Source organism: Pinus tabuliformis, chromosome 1_2, assembly GCF_031772625.1.
Source record: "Pinus tabuliformis cultivar Carrire ecotype Pingquan chromosome 1_2, CPIR1, whole genome shotgun sequence".
NCBI classification, from domain to species: domain Eukaryota; kingdom Viridiplantae; phylum Streptophyta; class Pinopsida; order Pinales; family Pinaceae; genus Pinus; species Pinus tabuliformis.
The window spans coordinates 1,304,765,737-1,304,782,019 of record NC_142298.1 but is presented as its reverse complement, the minus strand read 5'-3'; positions in this window follow the sequence as shown (position 1 = coordinate 1,304,782,019).

The following is a 16,283-nucleotide window of genomic DNA, read 5'->3' as shown; positions in this document are numbered from 1 at the left end:
CAACCAAATCTATTGACCAAATGATGTAGGCCCCTTCTATGGAAAATGTTGCCCCTTTCTCCCTAGAAGCCCTCAGCCAGCTTTATCAAAAGCTGGATTTTTCCACCAGACCTAGGATTTTTGAGATTTTCTTGACAGAGAATGCCCAATTACCCCAGGAGAATCCTCCTTATCCTTTTTCCATTTTCCCTGATCAGGCCAAGAAAATTATTTCTATCCTTTCTCACATTCTAGGCTACCATTCTGATCAATGGGTGGATGAGCCTATTTTAGGATTCCTTTCCACATTTTCCATAGACAACAAGTCCTCTACTAGTTTTAATTTCATTCAATTCTTGGCTGACAATATCCATGAGCATTTCATAAAGTTTCCCACAGAGCAGGTGTTTCGTTACACCTCTGTTTTGATTTACATGTTCATCTACTTTCAAGTAGAAAATTTCAGTTTTTCATTGTAGAAATTGGATGATGCAGGGGAAAAACAACTAGTGATCTTTTGGACCTCACTAGTCATGAAAGAACAACAAGAATTCACCTACAAGCATTTTATATAAGAATTTGTTCATCCAGATATGAAAATTATATATAGTACAATGCAGCCCAAGATCAGTGAGGAGATCAAACGAATACTACATCTATTAGACCAAGCAAAGACCAGAGATTGGTACCTAACCAAAACTACACATATATTAGATATATGGATGTGAATTGGCCCCCTACAAGCATTTTATATAAGAATTTGTTCATCCAGCTATGAAAATTATATATAGTACAATGCAGCCCAAGATCAGTGAGGAGATCAAACGAATACTACATCTATTAGACCAAGCAAAGACCAGAGATTGGTACCTAACCAAAACTACACATATATTAGATATATGGATGTGAATTGGCCCCCTACAAGCTCCCCAAGTACCTCCCAATGAGGATATCTTCACTAGAATATATCAAGAAAATGTTGAACTCAGATGAGATCCACTTTATAGTAGTAAAGAAGAAGGCATAATTCAGGATTAAAACATAGGTAGGCCCATTTGTGTGCAACACAAGAACTGCAGGGGAGGAGGCAGATAAGATACTGAAGGAAATGAAGTTCAACTTGAGCTTCACATGGTCTTATGACCCCTGTGGCATCATTTCAAAACTCATAGTGGAAAATAAGAATACTCCTTACATCCATACTTTTAGGCCAGACAAAGAACAATATTCCAATCAGTTGGAATGGGTAGAAAATACCCTACAGGAAGCTGAAGAGAAGATTGTGTCCACTTCCAATTTGCAGACTCCTGTTCCTCAGGAAAAATCCAGCAAAAGGTAGAGGGAGGAAGGGTCATCATCTACAATAGGGAGTGAAGACAGAGAATTTAGAATCAATTACAGAAAGAGGCCCAAGGTGACTCACAAACAAGATGTAGACAAAGAGATTGAAGGACATGCAACTATCATCATCACAGATTCTCCACCAGCAACCACTAAGTTCACTACGTCTACTTATTAACCTTCATCTTCCCAGGCTCATAAGGATACAAAGCTAGAAACACACACTGTCCAGATAGAAAAAGAGAAGACAATGTTTGATAGGTACAGAGTGTTAGGTTCCTATACCAATAGGTTTCATTTTTCATGATTGACTATGGAAGTGCCAAATATGTTCATCCTTTCATGCTGAAAAGGTTCCATATTTTGTACACAGATAAAGAAAATTAAAAATGAAAAGAGGGTATGCCCTAAAAGAAAAATCAAAGGGCAAGAAAAATCAATTGGTCAGAGAAAATAATAGAATTGAACCCCAAGGAAAGACCACGAAAGTGGCCAGTCCAAATGCCACTGCTATCTTGTTTGCAAGTTCACAATGTGCAAATATTGTTGTTTATCACACTTGATGGATGGCCCAACAGTTCAATCTGGACCACTCCATATTTAAATTTATTGTTGTAGAATAGAGAATGAATATCTGTCCAAACAGTTTAAGCTTGGCAGATGAGTAGATAGGCAGAGAAATTAAGGAGCCCAACTACTTAATCTAGGCCCTTGGAAGAGATAAGGGTAGATTTAGATAGGAGGGCAATCAAAAGAAAAGAGGAAGAGCAGCGTTTGCCAGTTCAAGTGCACCCAATCAAAAGGAAGAAAATATGTTAGGTGTATTAGGCTGGGCAGGCATTTTGAGGTTGCAGAAGCAAGGTTATAATCACTTTTTGTCTTGTTAAGAAAGACTTATCTCATCAATGATATTGGTACCATGGCAGTTGTTTGGTTTCATAACAATGGAAGCATGACTAATTTCCCCTTCATTCCCCAGAAATCTCTGACTAACACCCCCTCAAGGACCTTGGGATCTGCCCAATAGTCCTGTTTCACTTCATTCTAGGAGAAATGTTAAGTTGAACTCTGAGTTTACTTGGTTGTAAGAAACCACATTTCTTGTGTAAAAATCATCATTCCAAACTCATTTCATTTCCCTATGCCTAAGTTTTATTCCACAAACTTGGCATTCACTCATTCTGTTTCATTTCACAAGGTCATATTAACCTCCAATTTTATTATTTAGCTCCCTTAAATCGTTTCCCTATCCCTATAGTACAAAAAACTATTTAAAAAACCCCAAAAAAGTGTAAATATCCCCACCCCTTGGCACTATAGCCATATAACTTAAGTTTGGGAAATATCAGGTTCATTTGGGACTTATATTAGCCCTTCCACATATGTACCTTGGGATTAATTTAACATCTGGTTAAATTAATAACCATGCGTCCCCCCCTCACACATAAGTCATACTTTATTTACCTTCCGCTCTCATATAGTGCAGGGTTTGTTTGATATTTCGATTAAACAAATAAACTATATCCCCGGCGCCCGAACAAATAACCCATATAACCCAAAGCTTTATACCCCACATATATTGTTAAAACGTTTAAATATGTGCGGGCCCCCGTCATCCCAAAACCCCACAACTTTAATATCCCAACCGTCGTCTGATCCAGGGCCTTAAATCTAACGGTGGGCGGCAATATCGGGCGCCCCGATCTGCCGGAGATTAGTATCCGGGGGATGGGCAGTATTGCTGTTGTACCCCCGCCATGCGTCAATCCCCTAGTGTGATCGGAGCCCCCCTCAGCAATACCACCCCGGGCCAAAAGCGGTGCGGGGAAAACCAGAAACCGCCCGCCACCTGCCCCCTAACGTCAGCTCCCCGTCACCTATGATGTCACGTCCGCGTCAGCCCTCTGCTACCCTGTACCATTGCCACATCACCCGCTCACGTCACCACCCGGCCAACATTTCATCCACCACGTCATTATCCTCGTCAGCTTCCATGTCACCGTCCCGTACCCGCTGCGCGCCAAAATACGTCATGTTGACGTCATCAATCAAATGCGCCAAAAAGCGCCGAAATGTCCAAATTTTGTTAAAAAGCGTGAAAATGACCGTTTTGTCTCAATTCTATTGGTTCACTGCTAGAGCGCCCTGCATGATTTTATGATGAATTGCCACCATAACTTGAATTCGTCAACCAAGTGCCACACAGTCCATCACCTTCTGAATTCGGCTCCACAGTTCAAGGCACCCCTGCAAACTATCATCTGTGCCATAAAATTAGGTATTTACCCGCAGTCAACCTATAAACCCTTTCTTTCCACAGTTCCTCCATTAAAAATTGATTGAACATCTGCGAATTCGCACTAAATGTACTCCAACACCTGAAAACCCACTTATAAACTCACTATTCGATCCCCTGTTCAAAACCAACCTGGCAAACTTGCCCTCCTCTACAAATTCACTATAAAAACGCATTTTAAGCTCGTTTTTACTGGCAGGCTCTCCAAACTTCCCAGGCATTCAGTTCCTTTGTCAAAATGCTCTATAAAATCTCACTCCTTTAGCTAGGAATCAATCCCATCCCCTCTACAGTCTACCCACAGAGCCTATCAATCCAGTGAATTCATTTAAAGACTGTCTAAACTCTGCAGAATCTGCTCTTTTACCATAAAATTCACACAGTGAAGACTAGTTCTATATCTAAGCTCATTCTACAGCTTCCTCACAAGTTTTCTGAGGCAATTCTCACTGTTCAGTTGTTACACCAATCCAAATTTTAAATTACAGACACAGAGCATTCAACATGGCCACTCCAGCAGCCTTGAACATTGCTCCTCTTAATGCACCTCACAAGGAACTTGAAGCATTACCCCTGGCTGATAGGGACCACCTTATTCAAGATTTGGTTTGGGACAGAAACCACTTGCAGACCTTCTGTCAGCTGAGAAATAGTTACTTGAACAACAGTGACATCTATGGCATTTGGGAATCAAACTTGCCCATTTACTTCCTCCCTTCTGTCAATATTTTCCGTGAAATTATTCACCTCTGCTGTGAAAACTATGACCCATCTCAAAGAGCAGTCAAGTCTCCATCTGGGAGCATTCTTTTCCAAATAACTCCTTATTCAATCAACCAAATGCTTAACTTCAAGCAAACTCAACTGCTATTTCCTCTTTCTATGAAATACCTACTTGATGAAGGTCCCAAACTCTCCTCCTCAGAGATAGCCAGAGTTGCCAAAATATTCATGAGAGCAGATTACTAGCCTACAGATCCACCTCCTTTTCTCTATGTCAATTTCAATGAAGTAGGGAAACTACTGGTAGACATGATATCCTATGTTCTAGGTTTCAAAACAAGTGAGCACATTGATGAAACCATTTTGGTCCTATTGTCTGCATATAGCCTAGGACAGCCTCCTATTGTCAAGTACAACTATGCTAAATTTATCTCCAACAAGATACATGACCAACTACTGAAACTGGATAGGGAGGGAGTCTTCAAATACTCATCATGCATTTATCATTTGTTCATGTATTATCAGCCAGACTGCTTCCAGTACCCCATCAAAAGATTGGACTCTAAAGGGGAAAAGAGGTCTGTAATTTTCTGGACCTCGGTCTTTCATGAAGTCCAGAACTCCCCCTACTCTTACTGTGAGTTTATTGACCTATTTGTCTATCCAGTCTCTTGTCTTCTAAAGAGAACTCCTCCTACTAGGCTATCCTATGACATGCAGAAAATATTGCAGCTTTCAAAGAACTACAAAATAGGTGACTGGTATTTTTACCAGAATCACACTATCATTAGTATCTATGGCTATGAGCTCTGTCCCTACAGGCTCCCAAGATATGTGCCAATGAGACTCTTTGCCTTGGAGTATTATAGGCAACTCATCAATTCAGATTTAACTCAATTTCACAATGCCAAGAAAAAAGGCTCTCCTGAAATTCAAAGACCAACTAGGCCCCTTTGTTATGAACAAGAAATAAGTTTGGCAAGATGCTGATCGAATATTGGGGCAGAAACTCAAGTTGAAAAGGAGTTTCTGGTGGGTTCCTTATGACCCAGATGGTTTTATCAGTGCCAGAAAAGTAAAATATAGGCTGACAGCCTATGAACATTGTAAAATCCCACAGATTGAACAATTTGCTAATCAAGATGAGTGGGTGCAAGGTACACTAGTTGAGGAATTCACTCAAGAAGAAATAATGGAGCAAAATTTCAAAGATTTGGAAAAAACTCTTGACTTGGATTCTTTTGAGCAGGTAACATTCAAACTGCCACAACAAGTCAGAGAAGGCCCATCTACTGTTGCAGCTTCACAAGCTGCCCAAGAAAGGTCTACATCAGCAACAGGTACAGCAAAAGGCAAGGAGGTAATGGATGCAGGGCAGGAAACAGTGACAGAACAACCTACTACCTCAAAGGAGCAGGGTCAAGGACAGGCTCCTCCACAACAAACTAAGGCACCACAAGTGCCAGCTTTATAGACTCCTCTTAATGAGGAAAGAGGTAAAAAGAGGGATAGGGAAGAGACCACACCTCCAAGTGGGTCAATCCAGCAACCAGAAGCCAAAAGACAAAGAGTTGATCCTCAAGTTGAGGAATAAATTACTGAAGAAGTGATAGAGAGCCCGAGGAGTGGAAGAGGAACAAGCCAACAAACACCTACTAGCTCTTTCCAACAAGAGCAAGAGAGGCATCATGGTATGGAGGTCTCTTCCTCAAGACAGCAAAGCAAGAAACTACCTGGCATCAAAGCAACTTTCATGGAAATCAAAGCTCAGAATGAACTGTTAAGAGTACAGCTATATGATCAGTTTCTCAAGGCAACACCCTCCAAATAGCAGAGATTGATGGCAGCCTATGACTTTAAAGAGGAGAAAATGATACTAAGTCATTTCAAGCCGAAGATACCACAGCCACAAACAACTGCAGATTACATAAAGACAAACCTAGAGGTCCTTGCCAAGGACATACACCCCATGGACCAAATAGAACTGCATAAACAAATAGGTGAAATGGTCTATGCCACTCTAGCAGACAAGGCTATGCTAGCCCATCAACTGAAGGAATCACTGAAAAACACAAACACTCAATTGGATTTGGAGATAATGTCTTCCTCGGCCAAAGATAACCGCATAAAGACATTGGGAGAAATTATTATGGATCTAGGGCATGATCCTAAAAAGGATATCAAAGCCATTGAAGCCCTCATAAGGAAAAAAGAGGATGATATTGCTGCACTTAAAAAACAATTGAGGTTGCCTTCAACTATGCACCCTCAAACTGCAGAACTTGTACAAGAAAAGGAAGGAGAGGATACCATGGATCTACTAATGAGGATGAACCAAAGAATAATTCAGATGGAACAAGAGTTGGAGAGAGCACTGCAAAGCAAGCAGGGAGAGTCGACCTCCCAGCCACCTCAAACAGCTCCAACTGTTATCACTATTACTCTCACACAAGCAGCAACAATCCCTCCTATTATCTCAGCATCTACAACAACTACATCAACTACAGATGCTACAGCAGCAGCAACAACAACAACACTTGAATCTAGCATGAGCATGGAAGAAATGATGAAAGCAGTTAAAGAGCTAGAAGTTCAAGTGACAAAGGTAAAATAGGCCAAAGAAAAGCTGGCCAAGCTGGAGGCAAGCTATGACAAGTCCAAGATGACAATGGTTGAGAAACAAAGAGAAATAAAAGCCTTGGACAATAAAATAAAAGCCTTCGAGAAGGAGCTTACTTTGGACAAAACTCTGACTGAAATCAGGAAGATTTTGTGGGCCAAAATTGGCTATTCAATCACTGACCAATGGCGATCGATTCAGGCCATACATGAGCAGATAGAATTAATAGGCCTAGCACAATTTGAGACTCAAAGGGCTAGAGTAGCATTGGGAAATATGCATGAGCAGGCCAATAAAATGATTCACTTCCTCAACACTCATACCAAAGAGGAATTGGTAGCATTAGATATTAGTAGCAGGACAGATACTATTCTGACAGCAAAAAAGGTGCTGACCCTAAGAAATTTTGTGCAAACTCTAGAAAGAAAGTGCCAGGAAATGCAGGCAGAAATAGATGATTTCAAGTTAAAGCTTGCAGCATTGCAGAGCAGAGGATTGCCCAGCCTATTAACCAGTGTTGGAAGACTGCTGACCCGTGAGCAGTATGCTACCAGGGTGAATAATTATGTTTCAAATCAGATTACAGCATCCTCAAGTACCTCAGAGGAAACAGGGCCTCCCTCTGGACAGACTCTGTATGACAAATTAGAGAACCTGTTTTATATTGAACATGAAATAAATCACCTCTTTGAAGTACAGCCCAATTTTTACAGATATACTGAAGCAGATGAGACATTAGTAAAGATACAAAGGCATCAACTACCTACAGAAGATTGGTGGCATTCAATGCTAGAAATTCTCCCAAGGTGATATAATTTTATTTCTTTTTTTTAATCAGCTACAGGTCAGCAGCTCCACATATACGGGTCAGCTGCCAAAGTGTCAAGGTGGTAGAAAAAGAAAGTCAAATATGATGGTAGCTCATTAAAGCAACGAAATCACAAGTGGCAAGAGACAACACATCAGGAATGCAAGCCAAAGCTACAACCACCAGCCGAAGAAGCAGCCTAAAAGTAAACAAAGCAGGACACCTAAAGCAGCTAAGTACCGCATATTTACTCACTCAGGTTGCGCTGGCTTCCACATCAGTTATTGCTATTCAGCAAAGTAGATGGATAAATTTATGACTAGATATTTTCCTACGGGATATTTTTGTAACAAACTCTCTTATATATAGACCGAACTCATATGTTTTGTGGGTTGGTGATTTTCTTTCTAAGCTACGTTGTAATTTCTGAGACTATCTAATACAAATGGCTGTTGGAGTTCATGGTTTTTGCGCTGTCTGAATGTGCAAATGATGTTCTGGGACTTACTACAGAATCCATGTGTCATTCAATGGAACAATAAGTTATTCTAAACTTCGTTTTATGTTTTCTGTGTTTGCAAATTCCACATATGTTCATAACCTTGGTAACAGAGAAGAAAGAATAGCCCAGGATTTGTTTAACAGCACCCTGTGTTCAATTTCTGCTATCAAATATGTTTTCTTCAAAATTAGTCATAAATGTGAATTCTTAATTGCTCATGTTTGCACTAATTACTTCATTTTTGAATACTGTTTAGGAATTCTTTGTTGCTCCTGAATAATATTCATGCACTTTCCCTCTGCCAGCATAATGAAAGATTCTTAACTGCCTTTCATTCCCTGACTTCATTCCACCAAATTCCAGATTTGAAAATTGTTCCAAAACTGCCTATCTTGCTCTGTAGTTCTACCATTCCCCAAGAAACACTTTTAGCTGTACACCATCATTGACTCCATTGCCCAATAGTATAAACTGTTTTGGACTTGCATCCCAGCTCTGTTTGAAATCACCATCCAACAAACTTAAAACAAAAACTTGCACATCATAACTAGCCTAAAATAGTTCAAAACAAAGCTAAATCACAAAGAGAGAGCCCTCTCTGGTTGCAGGTAGGCTAGGACCTGCAGCTAAAAGATTGGTTAGTGATTACCTCGGTCGTATTCCCTTCAGGAGGCAGGGAACAACGTGAGTAATAAAATAGAGAAATAAAGCTCATAAATGAAATCTTGAAGAAAAACACCTACAATCAATTATGGAAGAAGACTTCTAGTTCACAAAGTAGACTTTTGTCAGTGTTTGATACTAAACATGGTAGAATATAGATGGCCTTTCTTGACACCTAGACTTCACAGCCCAAATCAACAGTTGACTACAAGAGCACCGCCTTTGAGTTCAGTACAAAGGACATACATCCCATTGATCAAATGGAGATGCATAAACAAACTGGTGAGATGATATCCCCCACTCTCACTAATACTACCATGTGTTTATCCAAATTGCAGGTTTCTTTTGCAAATGTATAGTCACAGTTGAAGATGGAGAAGGTCTCCTCCTTGGCCAAAGACAATGGGATCAAGTCTTTGGAAGACTTGGTGACCAAGATAGGGTATGACCCTAATGGTGTTATTGCTACTAAAGAAATTATCAAAAAGAAAAACTTGGACATTGCAACTTTGAGGAAACAGCTCATGCTGCTAGCTACAAAAGATCCAATGACCAAGGAAATTGTAGAAGATGAAGCTTAGGGAATAGGCATGATGAAACTAATTATTGACCAAAACATACATATCAGGCAGATGGAAGTAGAGTTGGAAAAGTTGATAAAGGAGAAGGAATACAACTTGAAGATGGCCATTGTTCTCTTGGATATTGTACCTCTTTCTCAATTGCTATCCACAGGAACAACTACTGCACCTACTACTACCCAAACTTCTAGTGCTGAACAAGTCACACATACATTTCAAAATATGTCTTTCCAATCAAAGGAAATTGAGACCTTACAGGGACAACTCAAGGCTTTGGGAGCCCAAAAGGCCAAAGTTGAAGCTGATTTGGCTGCAGAACTGGACAAATCTCAGAGACTTTTGGAAAAGCTGCCATAGCTAGAGAGAGACACATCTATTGGCTAGACCTTGGCTCAAGCCAAGGAAACAATTTGGATGAACATACTTGACTCAATGAATGAGATTTGGCCTTCTATTCAAATTATATTTGAACAGAAAGAGTTAATAGAGAAGGCCACTGAGACCATTGTGCAAGGAAGGGAAAAGCTGGGAGAAATGCCAATTGAATATGCCAATATTATCAGGTTCTTGAATTCAAAATCCAGATGTGAGTTGGAGGAAGTGGGAGTCAATGACAGAACTACCACCATTATGGAAGTCAAGAAAGTATCGACTAAGAGAAATTTTATTGACCAGTTGGAGGAAAGGTGTGAAACCTTAGAGCTGCAGGTGAACATATTTAAAAACATGATTGAAGCCTTAATGCAAAAGGGACTTCCTGGTATCTATGTCATCAATGACACGCTAATCACTCAAGAGGAATACATCTAGAATATGAAAGAGGTAGCCAAAAGCAACATCAAGTTCATTGGAATCAAAGGGAGTATGACAACAATGGCTTTTTTGGAGACCATGTCAAATGACTTCCATGTGCAGAATGAGGTAAAACACATTTTTACCGTGAAATGATCTTTTACTAATTATACGGAGGTAGATGAAATCTACCACAGGGTGACAAAGTTAACAATGCCAGATGAAAAGAGATGGGAAGAGTTACTTGATTTACTGGACAAAGTAGTAATTCAGGAGTAGTAAAATATTTTTCCAGCACAGCAGCCAGCGCAAGATTCAGTTGAGCATCACATTCTCTTTTGGATGACTCAGTAACAAAAACCACCCAAACATGGCCACCACTTTCCTCAATAGCCTACATGGCCTATTCTTTTGCTAAGATTAAATGATATTAGTTTGTAATTAGGCTCATAATACACTGTTGGTTTGACAACGATTTTGTAAAGCATTATTGTGATTTTTATCATAAATACTTCAGTGTTTGAAGTATTAGTGTTCATTTCCGAATGTAATTTTTGTTGCATAATGTAATTTTGAAGTACTGGAGCATCAATAATACAGGGACCTTTTACAAGATTCATGTGGTGTCTTGAATGGTGATGTGGTTATTGTCTTTATCTGTTTAAACGTTGTTATTTCTTTCCTCTGTTTTTCTAAATCTGAATAAATAAACAGAAACTATAATAAATATGATTAGTTATCTAGGGCAGCCTATTTTGGTTGTTGTTAATTATAATGTTTTCCACATAAGTCAAATCTAGGAATTCTTAATTGCTCCTAGATTTCTACTGAACCTTACAATTTTGCTATTCCACAATTCATTTAAATTCTCAAAAGATCCATTTACTACAACCTAGCTTCCTGTGTGAAAACTCCTTTAAAAATTGATGAACAAAATCCAGTTTTAATGTATAGACTCCATAGCCCAATGGAATTATAACACTCAAATCAACCAAACCAATCAAACAAATACAAACAAGTACAATCATAGCTAGCCTACAACTTACACTAAAAAAAGATAAATTAAATAGAGAGATCCATCTTAGAAGTTGGCAGGGCTAGATCCCATCTTCCAAAGTGGTTTTGATGTTTCCAATGTGTTTACTCTCTCAACCTCAAAAATACAGAACAACAACATAGTGGAGACCATATTGGGGAAGAATACATTTTAATCCAAAACATTATTATTCCCTGGCTTTAAATCAATATTTCAATAAGCAATTGTTGTATCATTATGAAATACATGATCTGAGGTTGTTATTTTGTATATATTTACTGTATCATTGATTCTGATTTTAATTTTTGTGTGATGATTTTTCATAGCCCTGGCTCCCAAAAGGACTTATACTAGATTTCACCCTAATCCCAACCCTTCTAAAATTATAGATCACCCTAAGAAACTAGTGAGAAAGAAAATATTTATCGTGAGTCAAGGTAGTAATAGTGCTCTGTCTAGATTCAATTCTCTCCCGAGAATATGCCTTTGACAAGGTATAATTCTCTCCTAGACAAAATTTGAAACTTTATAAGATATAGAATTTGATTTTCCCTTCCAGCAAAGTTTGTTTAGATCAAAGTATGAGGCTTTTGTGGATCAAACTATCATAGATAAATCCATATTGCAACCATATATGCCCCAAACCCAACTCCTTGAAATAGATCCTGATTTTGAATCTTTACAACGATTTGACAAACTTCAAGGTCCAGTTTCAGTGTTGGACCAAGCTATTGAAGAAGCCTTTATTCAACAGTCTGTTGAATTTTCTGCTTTAACAGTCGGAACAACCTCTTTGTCTAGTCCATCCTCCCAATTAATTCATCTACAACCTCAGAGTCCTACTCATTCCATAGTATCAACCTCCTCACCTTTGGTTTCCCAAACTGTTGTGCCTACTATCCCTATAGTTATAAAAAATACACCTACATTAGGTCCATCTTCAAGTCAATCTTCCAAAATAGTTATGGCAGGAAGGTATGCACCTTTGGTGTTGCCAGCCCAACTAAATGCTATGACTAGAGAATATCAATAAAAAATTGTGACGTTTGATAACATTGGTGCTTATACCGCTCGGCAGCATATGAATGATGTGTTTGACCTCCAAGAAGTAGATGAAGCTGATGTTAAAATGAGATTGTTTTCCCAAAGTTTAGGAGGTGATGTCAAGAAATGGTTTAGGGGTTTACCTACATGAAGTATATGCAACCTTAATGTTTTCCATCAAACATTATTAGCTAGATGGGAGATCAAGAAGAATCCAATTCAACTCCTAAATGACTATAACATATTGAAAATAAAACCAAATGAAAGTGTGGAAGAATATTGTGAACGATTTAATATCGTTTACAACGCCATTCCACAAGACATCAAGCCCTCCCCTGGTCTATCTTTGATTGATTTTCCAGATGGTTTCGATGTAGATATGGAATATCAACTTAAAGAGAGAGACCCGAAAACTTAGGAATAAATGCAAGCAAATGCAATTAAAGTTGAAGCTAACATCTTGGCCAAAAAAGCCAAAATGAAGTCTGAACTCAGAGTTACCATAAAAGAAGAACCTTCTACATCTGTTGTTGATCATAAGATTGATAACTTAGTTAGAGTAGTGAATAAAATGATGCAAAGAGTGAACATTAATGACCAAAATCAACCCAAATAAAACCAAAATGTCCCTCAAACTAGAAACCAAAACTCTAGAAGGAATGTTCCCCAAATTAAACAAAGAGAACAAAAGGGTCGAGACCAGCAGGTTTAGCCTCCTTTTCAAGAAAATTACACAGATGATGAGGGTAATATTATGGAATATTTGGATGATAATCAAATAAAATTGTTGGGGATAAATGATGATGAAACAATTTTCCTCACTTAAGAGGAGCAGGAATTTTTTCTCATAGCCCAAACTGAATTGGATTCTGAAGAGTCAGATGAATACAAACAAGGGTTTGAAAATGCCATAATGGAAGTCCATAGGCAGTACAACCTTAGAAGAAAAAAGAATACAGACACTCCCAATGCCAAAATATCAGAACAACCTACTAAGAAGTCATCTGAAAATGAACCTAGGAAAACCACATATAGTCTTCCTAAGAAAACTGTGGATAATTCTGGTAAGAAAAAGGTAGAAATCCCTGTCAAAAATGTTGCTAACAATGTTTCTAAAACTACTCAAACAAATGTCCCAACCACCAGTCAACAAAAAGAGCCTATCACAAAACAAATTATAGAGCAAGCTAAACTTCCTAACTTAAGTAAGAATCAAACATCTTTCAATATTGAGAATGAACTGGAAAAATTAAAAATCCCTATTCCTCTCACAGAGTTAATGAACAAAAACATGTATAGACCCCAAGTAATGAAAGCCTTAAACATTGGAGAAAACACTGGCTCTGTAAATTTGAATTATGACAATCCTGAACTCGTATTTGGGCCGGAAGTTTAAGGAAAACCATAAGAAGGAGGAGTCCCTCCATTCTATATTAGTTTGAATATTCATGATAAAATTCTCCATAATGCTATGCTAGATTCAGGTGCATCCCATAATTTAATGCCTAAAGCTGTGATGGATAAATTAGGACTTGACATTACTATACCCTACAAAGACTTGTACTCCTTTGATTCTAGCAAAGTTAGATGCCTAGGTCTTATCAAAGACCTATGTGTTACTTTAGCCCAAATCCCTGCTAAAAGTCTAGTTATGGATATAGTGGTTCAAAACATTCCCCCTAAATATGGCATGTTGTTGTCACGCTCATGGGGAGAAAAATTACAAGGAACCCTACAAATGGACATGAACTTTGCTACCATACCAGTTTTTGGGCAGCAAAGGAGACTGTATAGGGAAAATTTAATGAAATTTATGGCAAGCAGTCAAGACAGACCTCAAAATTATCCACTTTATTCTGTTAATTCGAATTTAGATTCATTTATTCTTTACAATGATGGGGATATCAACAACCAGGTAATCACTGATGAGAATGAAGTTTCTAAAACAGACCTAGCCCAAACTCAAATAACACAAATCAAAACTCCTCCTGAACCTCTTTGGAACATGAGTTTTGAAGGCTCTTGCAGCAAGGATGGCACTGGAGCAAGAATTTGGGTGGTTAATACAAGAAATAATCATTCTGAGGGTCGACACTCATATAGGATTAATTTTCAATGCACTAATAACATAGCAGAGTATGAAGCCCTCATTCTAGGCTTGTGATTCTTAAAAAGGTTAGGTGCTAAAATAATTTCTATTAAAGGGGATGTCGAATTAATTTTTAAACATATTAAAGGAGAATATTCGACCAAATATCCTAGGATGAGAGCATACAGAAACACTGTGCTAGACTTCCTAGAAAGTTTCCTTGAATATGACCTTTCTGCAATTCCTAGAAAACAAAACATCATTCCAAACAATCTGGCTTTTTCAGCTAGCTCTTGCAAAATTCCTTATCCAAATCAAGAATATGTACTGGAGGTAAAACACAGACCAGTTGTACATGATAACGTAAGATATTGGCAGGTATTTGGAAATGATAAGCAGATTGAGAGTTTCCTACAATCCAAAGATGAATTTCAAGATGTCAGTATTGATTTGGAATCTGAAGAAGATAGTCAAATTATTGAACATTTTGATCCAAAAAGGAAACTAGATAATTTAGATGTAAATACTCCCTTAGATAAAGTTGTAAATAAACCAGAATTGCTTGAAATTGACCCAGAAAAAGAAGAGTTTGAAACACTCCAGCTTAAAGATAATATTTTTCCTAGGGGTCTAGCTCCATTAGAAGAACTATTTGATTTCAATGATGTGGCTAAAAATCCTAAGATTGAGCCCTCAGGAACAACAATTGAAGATTGTAATTTAGGTACTGAAAAAGACCCAAAGATCATAAAACTGTCTAAATCAATCCCAACAGCTGAAAAAAAAAAGTATATTTCTTTATTCAAGGAATTTAGTGATGTTTTTGCCTGGAGCTATGAATATCTTAAAACATATGACACTGAAATCATACAACATAAAATTCCAATTAAGGAAGATCAGAAACCTTTAAAACAAAAATTTCGTAAAATAAATATGGTTCTGATGCCTTTAATTGAGAAAGAAATCAAAAGGATGTATGATTCCAAAATCATAGTTCCTCTTAGGTACTCTAAGTGGGTTTCCAACATTGTACCAACTAGGAAGAAAACAGGTGAAATCAGATTGTGTATAGATTTTAGAAACCTTAACAAAGTTTCCCTAAAAGACAACTATCCCTTACCTAAAATGGATCATATTTTGCAAAAGGTAGTTGGATCTTCTAGGATTTCCTTATTAGATGGATTCTCAGGTTATAATCAGGTCTTAGTTCATCTAGAGGATCAGGAAAAAATAGCCTTTACTACTCCTTGGGGTACCTTCATGTATGTGAAGATGCCTTTTGGATTAATGAATGTTGGAGCCACATTTCAGAGAGCAATGGATATTGCTTTTGCTGATGAAATTGGCAAATTTATTGTGATCTATCTAGATGACATAACTATATATTCTAAATCTGATGAAGAACATCTCATGCACCTTAGAAGAGTTTTTGAAAAGTGCAGAAAGTTTGGGATCTCATTAAATCCTAAGAAAACATTATTTGGTCTTGAAGAAGGAAAAAATTTTGGTCACATTATATCTAAGGAAGGTATTAGAATTGGTCCTAAAAGGATTGAATCTATTCAGTCATTTATTGGGAGAATAAAATTCATGAGAAGATTTATCCCTAACCTTGCAGAACTTCTCAGAAATATCGCAAACATGCTAAAATGAGACTGTGAAATTAGGTGGAACATCGAAGGTAGGCAATCATTTGACTAGGTTAAACAAGCCTTAACAAAAGCACCAATCCTTATTAGTCCTAATTTTACTAAATATTTTTAAATTTTTTCCTTTTCTTTTGAACATACTGTTGCAGTTGTCCTTTTG